This window comes from Odocoileus virginianus, chromosome 17, assembly GCF_023699985.2.
Source record: "Odocoileus virginianus isolate 20LAN1187 ecotype Illinois chromosome 17, Ovbor_1.2, whole genome shotgun sequence".
Lineage (NCBI taxonomy): Eukaryota > Metazoa > Chordata > Mammalia > Artiodactyla > Cervidae > Odocoileus > Odocoileus virginianus.
The window spans coordinates 10430802-10446242 of NC_069690.1; the positions used below are offsets into that span (position 1 = coordinate 10430802).

General features: G+C 38.2%; 1 protein-coding gene and 1 non-coding gene across 2 annotated transcripts in view; one reads left to right on the forward strand and one right to left on the reverse strand.

The window, feature by feature from the left end:
• Nucleotides 1-15441, forward strand: part of BRIP1 (BRCA1 interacting DNA helicase 1) — a 186402-nt gene that overhangs the window by 127123 nt on the left and 43838 nt on the right. The gene's annotated exons all lie outside the window — the stretch shown is intronic.
• On the reverse strand, nucleotides 5362-5465 carry LOC139039250 (U6 spliceosomal RNA). The gene has a single exon (XR_011492573.1). It is a non-coding gene; the product is annotated as a U6 spliceosomal RNA (small nuclear RNA).

The window sequence follows — 15441 nt, forward strand, 5'->3', positions numbered from 1 at the left end:
CAAGACTTAAGTTTTTCTGACTCTTGAGTATAATCTGTATACCTTTCAGGATACAACCTGTTAGGAGCTCATATTAAAGCAAGAATTCTTTCCCTTGGTAATTATCTTTTTCATTGTTAATATTTTACTAGACATTTGTAATTATATAGTATTAACAATGTTAATATTTCTCAAGTTAGCTCCTACACTCTCCTAACCTCTGGTCCTCCTCAATATTTCTGAAAGTCCTCAAGGGATATTTATTTATTTATTTTTTTTTTTCTCAAGGGATATTTAATCCTTTCAGTCTTCAGTAACTTTGTTGGCTTCCATTGCCTTTCTCCAGCCACCAGTGTTAGTACTGAGAGTTTTGATGACCGTTCATTAGGGCTCCTTTTCTAAAATAGCTAATGCTGCCTCTGACTAGGACTACGATGAAACAGTAGACATCTACTCAAGAAAACTGTTGGGTTCACCCTCAATGGCATTAATGCTCATTCCACTGAAGCTAAGTGCTGTTGATGGCACTGCTGTTAGCAGTGGTACTATCTTTTCTGAATGTCTTAACATTTTATCTTGAGTATATTTACAGTACTTTATTACTGTATAGATGCTGCTTTGTTTAAGCAGAGAGAATCCCACACTTTCTACCGCACATTCTTCCCATGTCTTAAATGTAAATTTTTTTCCTGAAACTAGCACTTTCACCTTTTGTTTGTATCGTCATTTACTCTCAGACCTATATATGAGTCCTTGAGAGCTGGAAAAGGAGATAGCTTTATGACTAATAACTGGGTTCTATTAAATATCACACTCACAAAGTAACAAGCCCTGAAATGATTTTGGAGGTAGTTATCAGGGACTTTATTAACTAGTTAATATTAACTACTAACTAGCTTAACTAGTTATAAGGGACTTTCCTGTTCACAGTGACTTTAGCTTTTCCTATAATGTTTGTTTTACTAAAAAGCAAGCTGAAAGAAAATATAGTGAGAATATAATTGTTTACTTTGTTATTCTTTGAAAAAATCTTTAAAATTAAATAGTGTTTACTTGTGAAGAAAAAAAATACATTTACCTTCTATTTTCTCTATCCTCTCTCACAACAGCTGTGATTCTGGGTGTTGTTTATTGCACCAGTCTTGGGCTTCTTAATGCTTTCTTTCCTCAGGATAAGTTCTTCCCAGGCAACATCTCAGTCTGTCATTTAAAAACCAAAAAAAAAAAAAAAAACAAAAAAAGATACCGGCTGACATGCTCTGACATTCCTCAGTCATGGTCCCGCTTGTCATTTGTGCTTATCTGAAATCCAGTGGCTCTAGTTACATAAAACAGCAAAATCACAGAAACTTCAGTGAGGTCTGCACAGAGAGGAGGAAGGTGATTCTAAAGGAGTTTCCCTAGTGGTTCCTAAAGGGGGCAAGTAGGTGGACCCAAGAATAGTCTAAGCTGCAGGATCAAGGGACAGATGAAGAGGAAAAGTCTTTACTTGAAAGACTTGTAAGGGAAAGTGTATTTCTTGATGCCGTATTTCTGGGTCAGTTCTTCCTAACAAACAGTTCTAAAATTCAGGGGCTCGAAACACTGGTCATTCACTGTGGGTCAACATCTATGAGGGTGGGGTGGGCAATAGATGATTTCAGCTGGACTTAGTCACCTTGCTGTGGTTTGACCAGCATAGGTTGAGTTCAACTGGATCAGCTCTGCTGTACATGTATCTCATCCTTTGTGAACCAACAGACCAGCCAGAACATGTTATCATTGCAGTGGCAGAGGTGCAGGAGGCCAGCTTGACTGTCTAAACAAGTATCAAACACCCGCCTCTGTCACAGTAGCTGACATGTTGCCTAAAGCATGTCACATGCCCAAGCCCTAAGTCAATAGTGGTGGTGGGGGGGGGAGGTATTTTCCACTACATATGATAAAGGGCTAAGAATAAAGATTCCAAAAAGGAGCCTTGGCCTTTAAAAATAATAATAATAATAATAATTAAAGCATGTTTATGACTTCTCTGGTGGCTCAGATAGTAAAGAATCTGCCTGCAGTGCAGGCAGGATATAAGATATCCTGTCATCACCTTCTTCTCCTGCCTTCAGTCTTTCCCAGGATCAGGGTCTTTTCCAGTGAGTCAATTAGGATATAAAAAATACAAAAGTTTGGAATTTTAATAGAGTCCACATTATGTTTTGCTGCTTTTGCCTGTGCTTTTGGTGTCATATTTAGTAAGCTGTTGCCAAATCCATGGTCATGCAGCTTTGCCCCTTATTTTTTTTCAAAGAGTTTCATAGTTTTAGCTCTTAAATTTAAATATTTGATCTATTTTGAGTAAATTTTTATATATATTATAAGATGGATCTAGCTTCCTTATGGAGAAGGCAATGGCAATTGACTCCAGTGCTCTTGCCTGGCAAATCCCATGGATGGAGGAGCCTTGTAGGCTGCAGTCCATGGGGTCGCTAAGAGTCAGATGACTGAGCGACTTCACTCTCTTTTCACTTTCATGCATTGGAGAAAGAAATGGCAACCCACTCCAGTGTTCTTGCCTGGAGAATCCCAGGGACGGGGGAGCTTGGTGGGCTGCCGTCTATGGGGTCGCACAGAGTCAGACACGACTGAAGCGACTTAGCAGCAGCAGCTTCCTTATATCTAAAATGAGTCTCTTGTAGACATCATATTATTGGATTATGTTTCTTAATTCATTCTGCCATCTCTGCCTTTCTATTGGAGAGTTTAATCCAGTTAAAGTAATCATTGTTAAGGAAGGGCTTTGTTTTACCGTTTAACTGTTTTCTGCCTGTCTTATGTGCCTTTTCCTCAATTCCTTTTTGTTTAGCCTTTTTGTTGTTGTTGTTGTTGTGTAGTGTTTTGATTCCCTTCTCTCCTTTTGTATATATTTTTTAGTTATTTTCTTACTGTTACCCTAGGGGTTAGAAGTAACATCTTAATCTCTGTCTCTCCCTTTTTCTGTTACGTAGATTACACCTTTATATAGTGTATGCCATTAGTTTAATTTATAAGTATTCTTTTATGTATTTTCCTTTTAAAAAGTTATAAAAATTCAATAATATTTGCTTTTATATTTACCCACATAGTAAGTTTTACCACTATTTTTATTTATACTTCCTAAAGCACATACTTAGGGCTTCCCTGGTAGCTCAACTGGTAAAGAATCCACCTGCAATGCAGGAGACCCCAGTTCGATTGCTGGGTTGAGAAGTTCCCCTGGAGAAGGGACAGGCTACCCACTCCAATATTCTTAGACTTCCCTGGTGGCTCAGATGGTAAAGAATCCGCCTGCAATATGGGATACCTGGGTTCGATCCCTTGGTTATGAACAGCAGAGGCATTACTTTGTGGACAAAGGTCCATCTAGTCAAAGCTATGGTTTTTCCAGTAGTCGTATATGGATGTGAGAGTTGGACCATAAAGAAAGCTGCGTGCTGAAGAATTGATGCTTTTGAACTGTGGTGTTGGAGACAACTCTTGAGAGTCCCTTGGACTGCCAGGGGATCCAACCAGTCAGTCCTCAAGGAAATCAGTCCTGAATATTCATTGGAAGGACTGATAATGAAGCTGAAACTCCAATCCTTTGGCCAGCTGATGTAAACAACTGACTCATTGGAAAAGACCCTGATCCTGGGAAAGATTGAAGGCGGGAAAAGAAGGGGATGACAAAGGATGAGATGTTGGACATGAGTTTGAGCAAGCTCCAGGAGTTGGTGATGGACAGGGAAGCCTAGTGTGCTACAGTCCATGGGGTTGCAAAGTGTAGGACACGACTGAACTTCTGAACTGAACTGAACTGAAAACACATACTTACACTGCCTTCATTATAGTGTATTTTGTATGTGTGTTAGTCACTCAGTTGTGTCTGATTATTTTCAGCCCCATGGACTGTAGCCCACCAGGCTGCTCTGTCCCTGGAATTCTCCAGGCAAGAATACTGGAGTGATAGTCATTTCCTTCCCCATTATATTTTAGTGTTTATAAATTTGATGTATAGTCTGTTTGATGGTGGACCTCAAAGATAAGGACAATTTCTTAACTATCTTTGTCTCCACACATAAATATTGCCTTGGAATATAGTGAGTGTTCAGTAAATTAGTTTAATTAAGGATTAGATATAAAACCATTTACCTCAGGCTGGGACTCGAACCCATGTGCCAGGACTCAATCCCATCCAAAACCCTGCTTGGGACTTGAACCCACGAAGCTGGGACTCAAACCAAGCTAAAATCCAGTTCGGCACTCTAATCCACGTGGCTGAGATTTGAACCTGGCCAAGACCCACAGTCTTCCAAGTGAGTTCACAGGCCTGGTTTCAGGACCTGATGAATCTCAGGTTCTTGATGTCTCATTGCAGAAAGAATTCAGTGAGAGACAAAGTGATAGTTAAGAAGTGGATTAATTCAGAGAGAAATACTCCACAGACAGAGTGTGGGCCCACTGCAGAGGGCGACTGTGACCTTGAAATGTGGTGTGGTTAGCTTTCATGAGCTGGATGATTGTGTAGGCTAATGAATGGGAGGATTATTCCAATCATTTAGGGGAAGAAACGGAGATTTCCAGGAATTGGCCCACTGCTCGCTTTTTTGGTCTTTGATGGTCAGTCTTGGAACTGTCATGGCCCCTCTGGGTATGTCATTTAGCTTGCTGATGTGTTATATTGAGCATATACTAAGGATCACGGTCTAGTTGAAATTGACTTGTCTGCCATCTTGGAGATAGTTGGTTTTAATCATCATTTTATGTTGGGCCCTCAGGCTATGTCATTCTTGCAAAGGTTTTGCCCTGCCCTCTTTCCTCCTGTTTCAGATGTTTATTGTTTAATATATTTATATTTAGTTTAAGTCTTAAATATGTACTTTTATATTTAAATATATTTATTATAACTTTAAATATATATTAAAGTAAAATTAATTAAAACTAAATTTGTGTGTTCTTAGTCACTCAGTTGTGTCCAACTCTTTGCAACCCCATGGACTGTAACCCTCCAGGCTCCTTTGTCCATGGGATTCTCCAGGCAAGAATACTGGACTAGGTTGCCATGCCTTCCTCCAGGGGATCTTTCTGACACAGGGATCGAACCCAGATCTCCTGCACTACAGGCAGATTCTTTACCATCTGAGCCACTAGGGAAGCCCAGGAATTCTGAGTAGGTACCCTATCCCTTCTTCAAGGGGTCTTCCTGATCCAGATATCAAACCAGGGTCTCCTGCATTGCAGGCAGATTCTTTACCAACCGAGCTACCAGGGAAGCCCAAAACTAAATTTATTTATTTCTTTTTTTTTTTCCATTTATTTTTTATTAGTTGGAGGCTAATTACTTTACAATATTGTAGTGGTTTTTGCCATACATTGACATGAATCAGCCATGGATTAAAAAATAAGGAATGCTTCACAAATTTGCATGTCATCCTTGCTCAGGGGCCATGCTAATCTTTGTATCTTTCCAATTTTAGTATATGTGCTGCCGAAGCGAGCACCAAAACTAAATTTAAATACATTTTAAATAAGTTATCAAAATAGTATGTGGTTTTGTTGTTTATTTTACTTAACATTAAAAAAAGAAAAGCAGTTCTTCGTTCCTAGACTCTTTAATTAAGGCATGATAATGATAGTGATCGTTATTAGATGATGAGTAGGACAGTAGTAAACATTCGTATGTAACATAATAAGGCAGTACAGTGTGTTGTTACAATCATGAATCATTAAAGGTGTTATGAAGGGGTACTCAATTCCAATAGTATTTTACACCCTATCTAATACATAGTAGAGTATGTTAATAGAGAGGGTATATTGATTATAGTGGCTGTATTTGTATTAGTGTTCTATTGCCCTGTTACAGATCACCACAAACATAGTGACTTAAAACAGCACACATTTCTTATGTCACAGTTTCCATGGCTCAGGATCTGGGCATGGCTTGGCTGGGTCCTCTGCTCATGGTTCCACAGAACAGCATCAGTGTGCCAGCTGGGCTGCTTTCTCATCTGGATCTTGGGATCTTCTTCCAAGCTCATTTATGATGTTGGCAGAATTCATTTGCTTATAGGGTAGTGGTAGGACTGATCCAGCCAAGAGCTGCTCTCATGCCCTGCAGGCTGCTTGGAATTCCTTGTTGTGTGGTCACCTTACAAGCCCTCTCACAGCATGTCAGGTTACTTCTTCAAGGCCGACAAGATACTGTCTAGCTCCAGCCTCTTAAGATGGAATCATATAACAACATAAGAGGAATAACTTCCACACCTTTACCTTATAACATGGTCTAATCAAGGGATGACTTCCCCATCGCTCTTGCCCTATTCTGTTGGCCAGAAGCAAGTCACAGGTTCTGCTCACACTCAAGGTCAGAGGGTTATACTCTCTGGGAATTACCCCAGGCTCTGTCTGCCATATTCTTATTTTCTATAAAATGAGATGATGAATTAAATGATTCCCATGAATGATTCTTCCAAACCTAAAGCAATACTTCAAATTATTGGACCATCAGTTCAGTTCAGTCACTCAGTCGTGTCCAACTCTTTGCAACCCCATGAATCGCAGCACACCAGGCCTCCCTGTCCATCACCAACTCCCTGAGTTTACTCAAACTCATGCCCATTGAGTCGGTGACGCCATCCAGCCATCTCATCCTCTGGCGTCCCCGTCTCCTCCTGCCCCCAATCCCTCCCAGCATCAGGGTCTTTTCCAGTGAGTCAACTCTTCGCATGAGGTGGCCAAAGTATTGGAGTTTCAGCTTCAGCATCAGTCCTTCCAATGAACACCCAGGACTGATCTCCTTTAGGATGGATTGGTTGGATCTCCTTGCAGTCCAAGGGACTCTCAAAGAGTCTTCTCCAACACCACAGTTCAAAAGCATCAATTCTTCGGCGCTCAGCTTTCTTCATAGTCCAATTCTCACATCCATACAATAACCGCTGGAAAAACCATAGCCTTGACTAGACAGACCTTTGTTGGCAAAGTAATGTCTCTGCTTTTTAACATGCTGTCTAGGTTGGTCATAACTTTCCTTCCAAGGAGTAAGTGTCTTTTAATTTCATGGCTGCAATCACCATCTGCAGTGATTTTGGAGCCCCAAAAAATAAAGTCAGCCACTGTTTCCACTGATTCCCCATCTATTTCCCATGAAGTGATGGGATCAGATGCCATGATCTTAGTTTTCTGAATGTTGAGCTTTAAGCTAACTTTTTCACTCTCCTTTTTCACTTTCATCAAGAGGCTCTTTAGTTCTTCACTTTCTGCCATAAGGGTGGTGTCATCTGCATATCTGGACCATAAATTAGGACTTTTCCGTTTTCTTTTACATTAATACTTAATCTACCATGCAAAATAGGTAGAAATTATTTATAAATAAACATCTGAAATATGTTATGGAAATGAAACAGTCTATTTCTGCCTTATTTTCTCTATTGTTTCATTTGAATTTGAATTCATATTTTAAAGAGTTAAGGTTAGTGTCTAAATTACAGAATGATCTGAGTGGGAAAAAGAAGGCAATGACATTAATTTTATGATACCAAAATTTTTTTTCTTAAATTTGAGACAGATTATGGAAGTAAAAATTAAAATATAGTTTAAAATACTAACTTAAGACTCTTGTAGTCTCAATTGCAGAGTTTGGCTTTTAGAGAAGCAGGAAAATGTATGTTGGAGCCAAAAATATGACTTCTTTGGCTGTGACCAGGATTTCCTCTTCCCACCTTGGGGACTAGAAAGTAGAGGTAGGAAAATTTCATTTTGGAGCCAAGTGTGACTTGTTTAGTTCAAGTCATAATTTATGGCACATACCTTGGGGACCTGAAAATAAAGAAACCCACTATGAAATGTTGATAATGGGCCACTCTGAAGGGCACGCATTAAGCTAACTTTCCCAGTGAGGATTTTTTTCACTTCCACCTTTCCCAGATGCTTCTGATCATTCTATAAGGACATACTTAATCGTGTAATAGCTAAAAGAAAACTTTCTGTGCACTAAAGCGAAGTATTTGAGGGGCAGGAGAGTGAACCAAGGCCTTTATATGATTAGATGGTGGTGGAAAAATATAACTGAAAGAAAAGTTGTTTTCTTTTAATGCAATTAAGTCACAGTATAACAACACTGCTCTTTTAGTGGGTATCTAAAGCAAATCCTTTGGCCAATTAGTATGATCTAAAAACTTACAACAGCCTTCAGCTTTATAATTCAGGCATCCACATCTCAGATTGGTGGCATGGTCATAATTTGTGAGATGTTATAAGGTACAGTATTTAGATTTTAAAGTTCCATTTTATTTGCATTTATTTACATTTTTATCCATAGCACAGTTTAATAGTGTAAAAAATATTCTCCCTTCATGGGTATTGTGCCTTTTTCCTCTGAAGAAAAATTCATGAAACCATGGCATGTACCTAAAAAATTTTATGCTTTATAAATGTTCAAGTTTGTATCTTAGATTTCTACAGTAGGTTTAATAAAATTTGATGATAATATGCAGTATCAGAAAAGCAGTATCAGAACAATGATGAAAATAACTGAGATAATAAATTTTATATTTGTGTATTATTTTGCTTTAGTAATATAGTATATTGAGCTAACAAGCTAGATTTCATTTGAAGACTATTTAAAATTCAGATAGTGATCTTAGTATTGGCGTATGATAATCATTATGAATTCCTTTTTTCATTTTGGAAACTTCTTTTAGTCCTGAAGGTAACTGAACTGAATTATTTAAGTATATTATTTTTTAATCAATTTTGAAAAATTACATTAATGATTGAAAAATACCAGCATCTATTTTAATTTTGTTAAATTATTGACTCTATAACAAACACACATAAATTTATAAGCTTCCATGCATTCTTGGCAGTTTTATAAACCTCAGAAAAGGGCTGTTATCCATTGCTTGCCCTAAAGGATAACGGCATTAATGAAATTGAATGCACAGTAAACCAGTGCTTTCAAGTGTCAAAATATTATGAGATGATGGCAGTATTAGAATTCTTTAGTCTGATATTTCTTTTTAAGTAGATTGATGTTGTTCCTCCATTATTCTTGTTGCTTTGGCAGCAGTGTGAATATTCCCAAGTAGATGAATGAAGGCAGGAATGCAAGGGATATCAAGACAAACTTGATTTCAGAAACAAAAATTTTTCCTAATAATTTTGAGTAGGTTCATATATTCCTTTTGAATCACTTTCATCATTGTGTTAATGATCTTGAGTGTTTTAGCATTCATTTATTCATTTATTAACAAACTGTCACAATTTGTACTGAGTATAGTCAGTGCAAAAATGAACAAGATGCCATTTTTAATGATGTCTGTAATTTAGTAAAGGACTTGAATGTGTAGCAGGATGTTTTGGTTGGATAGGATCTGGGTGTTCTGATGCTTAGGGAAGGTGAAGTTGAGTAACACCTTTCACCTCCCAGCTAGATATCCATTTACTTTGGCTTATTTGGGTAAAGTAGGTGGAGGAGCCAGAGAAAGGAGATTTGAATCTTGTCTATGTTGAAAAATACATACATTTGATAGAGTGGAATGGCCTCATCAAAGCCAGTTTATAAAACTATTCAAATTATTAAGACTATTCAGAATAGTGAAACAGTTATTTTTTTAATATCTGGCTAGAGTATCAGGTACTTTATAGACTGGTGACATGGTGATACACTCACAGATTATAGCCCCTTGTCTCATGGAACTTACAGTTTAGTGAGGAATGCTGAAATTAAAATAATAAAGAAACACTTAATTACAGTTGTGATGAAGGCTGTAAGAAAAAAGTCACAGGAATTATGAGAATGTATAACAGGATCCTGACCTAGTCTTTGGGGGTAAAAGAAAGACTTCCTGAGAAAGTGATATTTAATCTGACATAGGAAAGAAGGCTGGGAGTTATGTAGTTCAGCAGAATGGATAAGAGTATTCTCAGCAGATAGAACAGCATATGCTAAAAACCCTCAGGTGGGAAAGGCGATAGCTATTCCCAGGAATTGAAAGAAGTGGAGGTAGAGAGTGATTTGGGGAGAACGGCATGTGAATAGAGGCTGGGAGACTTATTCAGAGAGCCAAATCATTTAGAGCCCTGTGTGGCATTTTAAGGATTTGAGAATTTACTTTAAGCTATGGGAAACCAGATCCAGGAATAGTCTGAAGTCAGAATGTAGTGGAGTTGTATAATATAGCATCTGATACAGAAACCCACCTGGATCTAACCCTGATAATAATATGTGGTTACCCAGGGGAAGTGACTGTGTATATAAACTTAAAGGGCTTAAACTCTAACATTTAGGAGTCCAGCAGCTTGCTGTTGGAATTGTTGGAAACATTTAGGCCAAATCACAGATATGGAAGAAAAACCAAGTCACCTCTGAATGTCTAGAATAAGTTTATCCTCATTACTGAAACCGTTTTTTCCTACTCAGAAAACTTTTTTCCAGCTTCTTTTTTTTTCTTTTAAGATAGTTTGGCCAAAAGTATTAAAGCAGTTTGTAAGTAAACCTTGAAACTCAAAAATTAAAATCTAGTTTAAGCCTAATTATTCCACCTAAATTGACAGCTTATAATTTGCCTTGCACAGAGAAAAATGAGATAACCAAACTTTGTTCCCATTCCTCCTGAAAAACAAAAATTAAGACATAAAAATAAATGGATGAACTGCTGAGGTATTTTTAATTTTTAAAAAATTTCCCGTATTTCTTAAAAGAATATTTTGGGTTTGGGGGAGGAATCATTTAAAAAGCACAAAATTTTCAGTAAGTCTGGTTGATAGCCTTTTCTTCCAATACTCATATTATTATATTTTCTTCAGAAAAAAAGCCATGCCTAAATATCACTAGAATTTAAACCTTTGGATAATTAATAAAGTTTTTAAAAAGCTTTATTTTTTGAAAAATTCTAAAGTGCTTTTCCTGTGTTTATCTTGTTCTTTGGTGAGAATAAGCTATTTAAAACCTTTATATTTTACTTTTGCTTTCATGGCAGGTTGAAAGTTTTAAAAGTAAATTTATCACCCTGGGGACTTGTAAGGTTGATTGACTCAACTTCTGTTGGCACAGAGCATAGTCAGCAGACTACCTCAAGGGAAGTGGTGGAATTAACTTCTGAATATAATTTTAATTTTTTTCCTTCAGAGCGGTAGTTTCGTTGTAGTGGATTTTAAATTCACTTAGTTAGATTCTCTTGAACCCTACAGGGTGCAGATATGAGATGGACTTTAGATGAGTGTGTCACTTGTTTGTTTGTTTTTTTCCCAATTATAAAACCTCCCAGGTTGACTCAGTAATAAAGAATTTGCCTGTCAATGGAGGAGGCACAGGAGACGCAGGTTCAATCCCTGGGTTGGAAAGATCCCCTGGGGAAGGAGATGGCAACCCACTCCAGTGTTCTTGCCTGGAGAATCCTATGGACAGAGGAGCCTGGCGGGCTACAGTCCATAGGGTTGCAGAGTCGGACACGACTGAAGTGACTTAGCATGCATACACACAAGGTCAGAGATAATATAAACTGTAGAGCATGTCACTGTTCAGTGCTTATAACACCAGTCTTTCCTGTTTTTCACTGAGGTTAAGGTTTGATATCTTGGGAATGAGTTCAGTATATGCTTTCTAATTTGGGGACGAATAGCCCCAGTGTGCTAGGGAGTAAAGTAAAATAAATATTAAGTCATAGTATAATTTTCTGTTGCATCAAGAAAATCAGATTTGTTCTCAGCTTAATAGCAGAGTCTCTGAAGCTTGGCACTGTTGACATTTGGGGCAGGATAATTCTTTGTTGTGAGCGATGCCCTATGCATTGTAGGATGTTTAACTGCATCTCTGGACTACATGCCAGCAACAAGCCCTTCTCCCCCGTCAGTTATGACAAGCAAAAATGTCTTCAATACTGCCAGTATCTTCTGGTAGACAAAATCACTCTCAGTTGAACAACATTGCTTTATATAGTGAAATATACAAGTGTATGCCATGAATTAAATGATCAATCTGCATTTCTTTTTTAATTACTTTTTTTAAAAGTTGAAAAAAATCCAGTCAAGCTTTTACTAAGAGCCTGATTTATATTAGGTTAGTACAAAAGTAATTGTGGCTTCGAACCATGAATTTTAAATCTTAACTAGGCTCAGATCAGTTCAGTTCAGTCGCTCAGTCATGTCCAACTCTTTGTGACCCCATGAACCGCAGCATTCCAGGCCTTCCTGTCCATCACCAACTCCCAGAGTCCACCCAAACCCATGTTCATTGAGTCAGTGATGCCATCCAACCATCTCATCCTCTGTCATCCCCTTCTCCTCCTCCTCCTGTCAATCTTTCCCAGCATCAGGGTCCTTTCAGATGAGTCAGCTCTTCACATCAGGTGGCCAAAGTATTGGAGTTTCAGCTTCAACATCAGTCCTTCCAGTGAACACCCAGGACTGATCTCCTTTAGGATGGATTGGTTGGATCTCCTTGCAGTCCAAGGGACTCAAAGAGTCTTCTCCAACACCACAGTTCAAAAGCATCAATTCTTCAGAGCTCAGCTTTCTTCACAATCCAACTCTCATATCCATACATGACCACTGGAAAAACCATAGCCTTGACTAGACAGACCTTTGTTGGCAAAGTAATGTCTCTGCTTTTTAATATGCTATCTAGGTTGGTCATAACTTTCCTTCCAAGGAGTAAGCGTCTTTTAATTTCATGGCTGCAATCACTATCTGCAGTGATTTTGGAGCCCAGAAAAATACTCAGCCACTGTTTCCACTGATTCCCCATCTATTTGCCATGAAGTGATGGGACTGGATGCCATGATCTTAGTTTTCTGAATGTTGAACTTTAAGCTAACTTCTTCACTCTCCTCTTTCACTTTCATCAAGAGGCTCTTTAGTTCTTCTTCACTTTCTGCCAAAAGGGTGGTGTCATCTGCATATCTGAGGTTATTGATATTTCTCCCTGGCAATCTTGATTCCAGCTTGTGCTTTCTCCAGCCCAGAGTTTCTCATGATGTACTCTGCATATAAGTTAAGTTAGCAGGGTGACAATATACAGCCTTGACATACTCCTTTCCCAATTTGGAACCAGTCTATTGTTCCATGTCCAGTTCTAACTGTTGCTTCCTGACCTGCATACAGGTTTCTTAAGAGGAGGTCAGGTGGTCTGGTATGCCCATCTCTTTAAGAATTTTCCAGTTTATTGTGATCCATACAGTCAAAGGCTTTGGCATAGTCAATAAAGCAGAAATAGATGTTTTTCTGGAACTCTCTTGCTTTTTCAGTGATCCAGCGGATGTTGGCAATTTGATCTCTGGTTCCTCTGCCTTTTCTAAATCCAGCTTGAACATCTGGAAGTTCACGGTTCACGTATTGCTGAAGCCTGGCTTGGAGAATTTTAAGCATGACTTTACTAGCGTGTGAGATGAGTGCAATTGTGTGGTAGTTTGAGCCTTCTTTGGCATTGCCTTTCTTTGGGATTGGAATAAAAATATATCTTTATTAATCAAAGCAGGAACCATCACAATCAACACATTTTGCAAAGAGAAATAAGTGTTTGTTCCTGTAGCATCAAAATCCACGTTTCAGGATTCAATGAACTTTTGGAAAGCATTTTCTGCCTTCTGCTGGTTGTGGAAGTGTTTCCCCTACAAAAAGTTGTTGAGATGCTTGAAGAAACGGTAGTTGGTTGGCAAGAGGTTAGGTGAATATGGCAGATGGTGCCAAAGTTTGTAGCCCATTTCTTTCAACGTTTGAAGCGCTGGTTGTGTGCAGTGCAGTTGGGCATTGTCATGGAGAAGAATGGGCCTATTCTGTTGACCAATACTAGCTGCAGGCATTGCAGTTTTTGGTGCATCTCATCAATTTGCTGAGCATACTTCTCAGATGTAATGTTTTGCTGGGCTCCAGAAAGCTGTAGTGGGTCAGACCAGCAGCAGACCACCAAACAGTGACCATGACCTGTTTTGGTGCATGTTTCGCTTTGGAAAGTGCTTTGGAACTTCTTCTCAGTCCAGCCACTGATGTTGCTGGTTGTCATAAAATCCACTTTTCATCACAGGTCACAATCTGAGAAACTGCTTGTTGTGTAGAATAAGAAAAGACAACACTTCAAAACAACGATTTTTTAAAATTTTCAGTCAGCTCATGAGTCACCCACTTAATCAAGCCTTTTCACCTTTCCAATTTGCTTCAAATGCCGAATGGCCTTAGAATAGTCAACATTGAGTTTGTCAGCAGTTTCTCATATAGTTGTAAGAGAATCAGCTTCGGTGATTGCTCTCAGTTGGTTGTTGTCAACTTCCAATGACTGGCCACTATGCTCCTCATCTTCAAGACTCTTATCTCCTTTGCAAAACTTCTGGAACCACCATTGCACTGTACGTTCATCAGTCATTCATGGGCCTAATGCATTGTTGATGTTGTGAGTTGTCACCTCTGCTTTATGACCCATTTTGAACTTGAATAAAAAATTGTTCAAATTTGCTTTTTGTCTAAAATCGTTTCTGTAGTCTAAAATAAATAAAAATAAACAGCAAATAATGTCATTATCAAAACAACATAAAGCAAGAAATGTGTGTTAAAATGATGTTTAACAAAACCACATTTAAGAATATATACCAGTATTAAACGGCAAAGTTCAATAATGCAAAACTATAATTACTTTTGCACCAGTATGATAAAAAGCAGTAGATAGTTTCTTATATTAATAGCCTCTTGTCTTTTACCCTTTTACCAGCCCCTACTTCTGAGAAGCAGTGACTTTCCACTTCTTTTATCTATTTCATATGATATTTACCTCCATGTTTTATCTTTATTTGATCAGTTTCAGACAGTAGCTGTTTACTTCCTATACGAGAGAAGATTTTAGCTCACTTACTCCACCTTTCCCTTCCTTACATCCTCCCAATATCATTATATCACAATTTTTTTTATTAAATACATAATCAATATTCACTTTATCTTGACTATGAAAATATTGTTCACGGTAGTCAAATGATTTCCTTCCTTCAGCTTTTTTATTTTTTAAAAAAAGTTCTTTAAAGAGATCTTCAATAAATCTGTGTAGCACCACTCAATACAATTTTGCTATGAAACCTGCCAGGTGATAGATAGGTCAGTTCTTTTCCTCCTCCGAAGATATCTATTCTGGAGCCCTCCAGTCTCCTCCTTCAATCAAGACTTAAGCTGCTCTTTAAACTCTCTTAACTGCCAAGATCCTGAGACTTCCTTTCCTGTCATCCTAGGAATTTGATTTGCTTATCTTCTGTGTTGGTCTCAAGTTTCCAGGGTCTCAAATCTTCCTCCTGTTTTTTTTTTTTTTTTTTTCTTTTTTCATCTTTGTGGTTACACATCCTCCAGTAGTTCCCATTTTCATCCATTTCCTCAGCCTCTCTGGACTCCTGCTGGCCTAACTGCCTTTTTTCCCATCAGTAGCTCTGTGGGTACTTTGGTTTGAACTTTCACCTCTCTGCTTAGTCATTTACAATTTGTCCATATATATGCTTTTCACAGTCA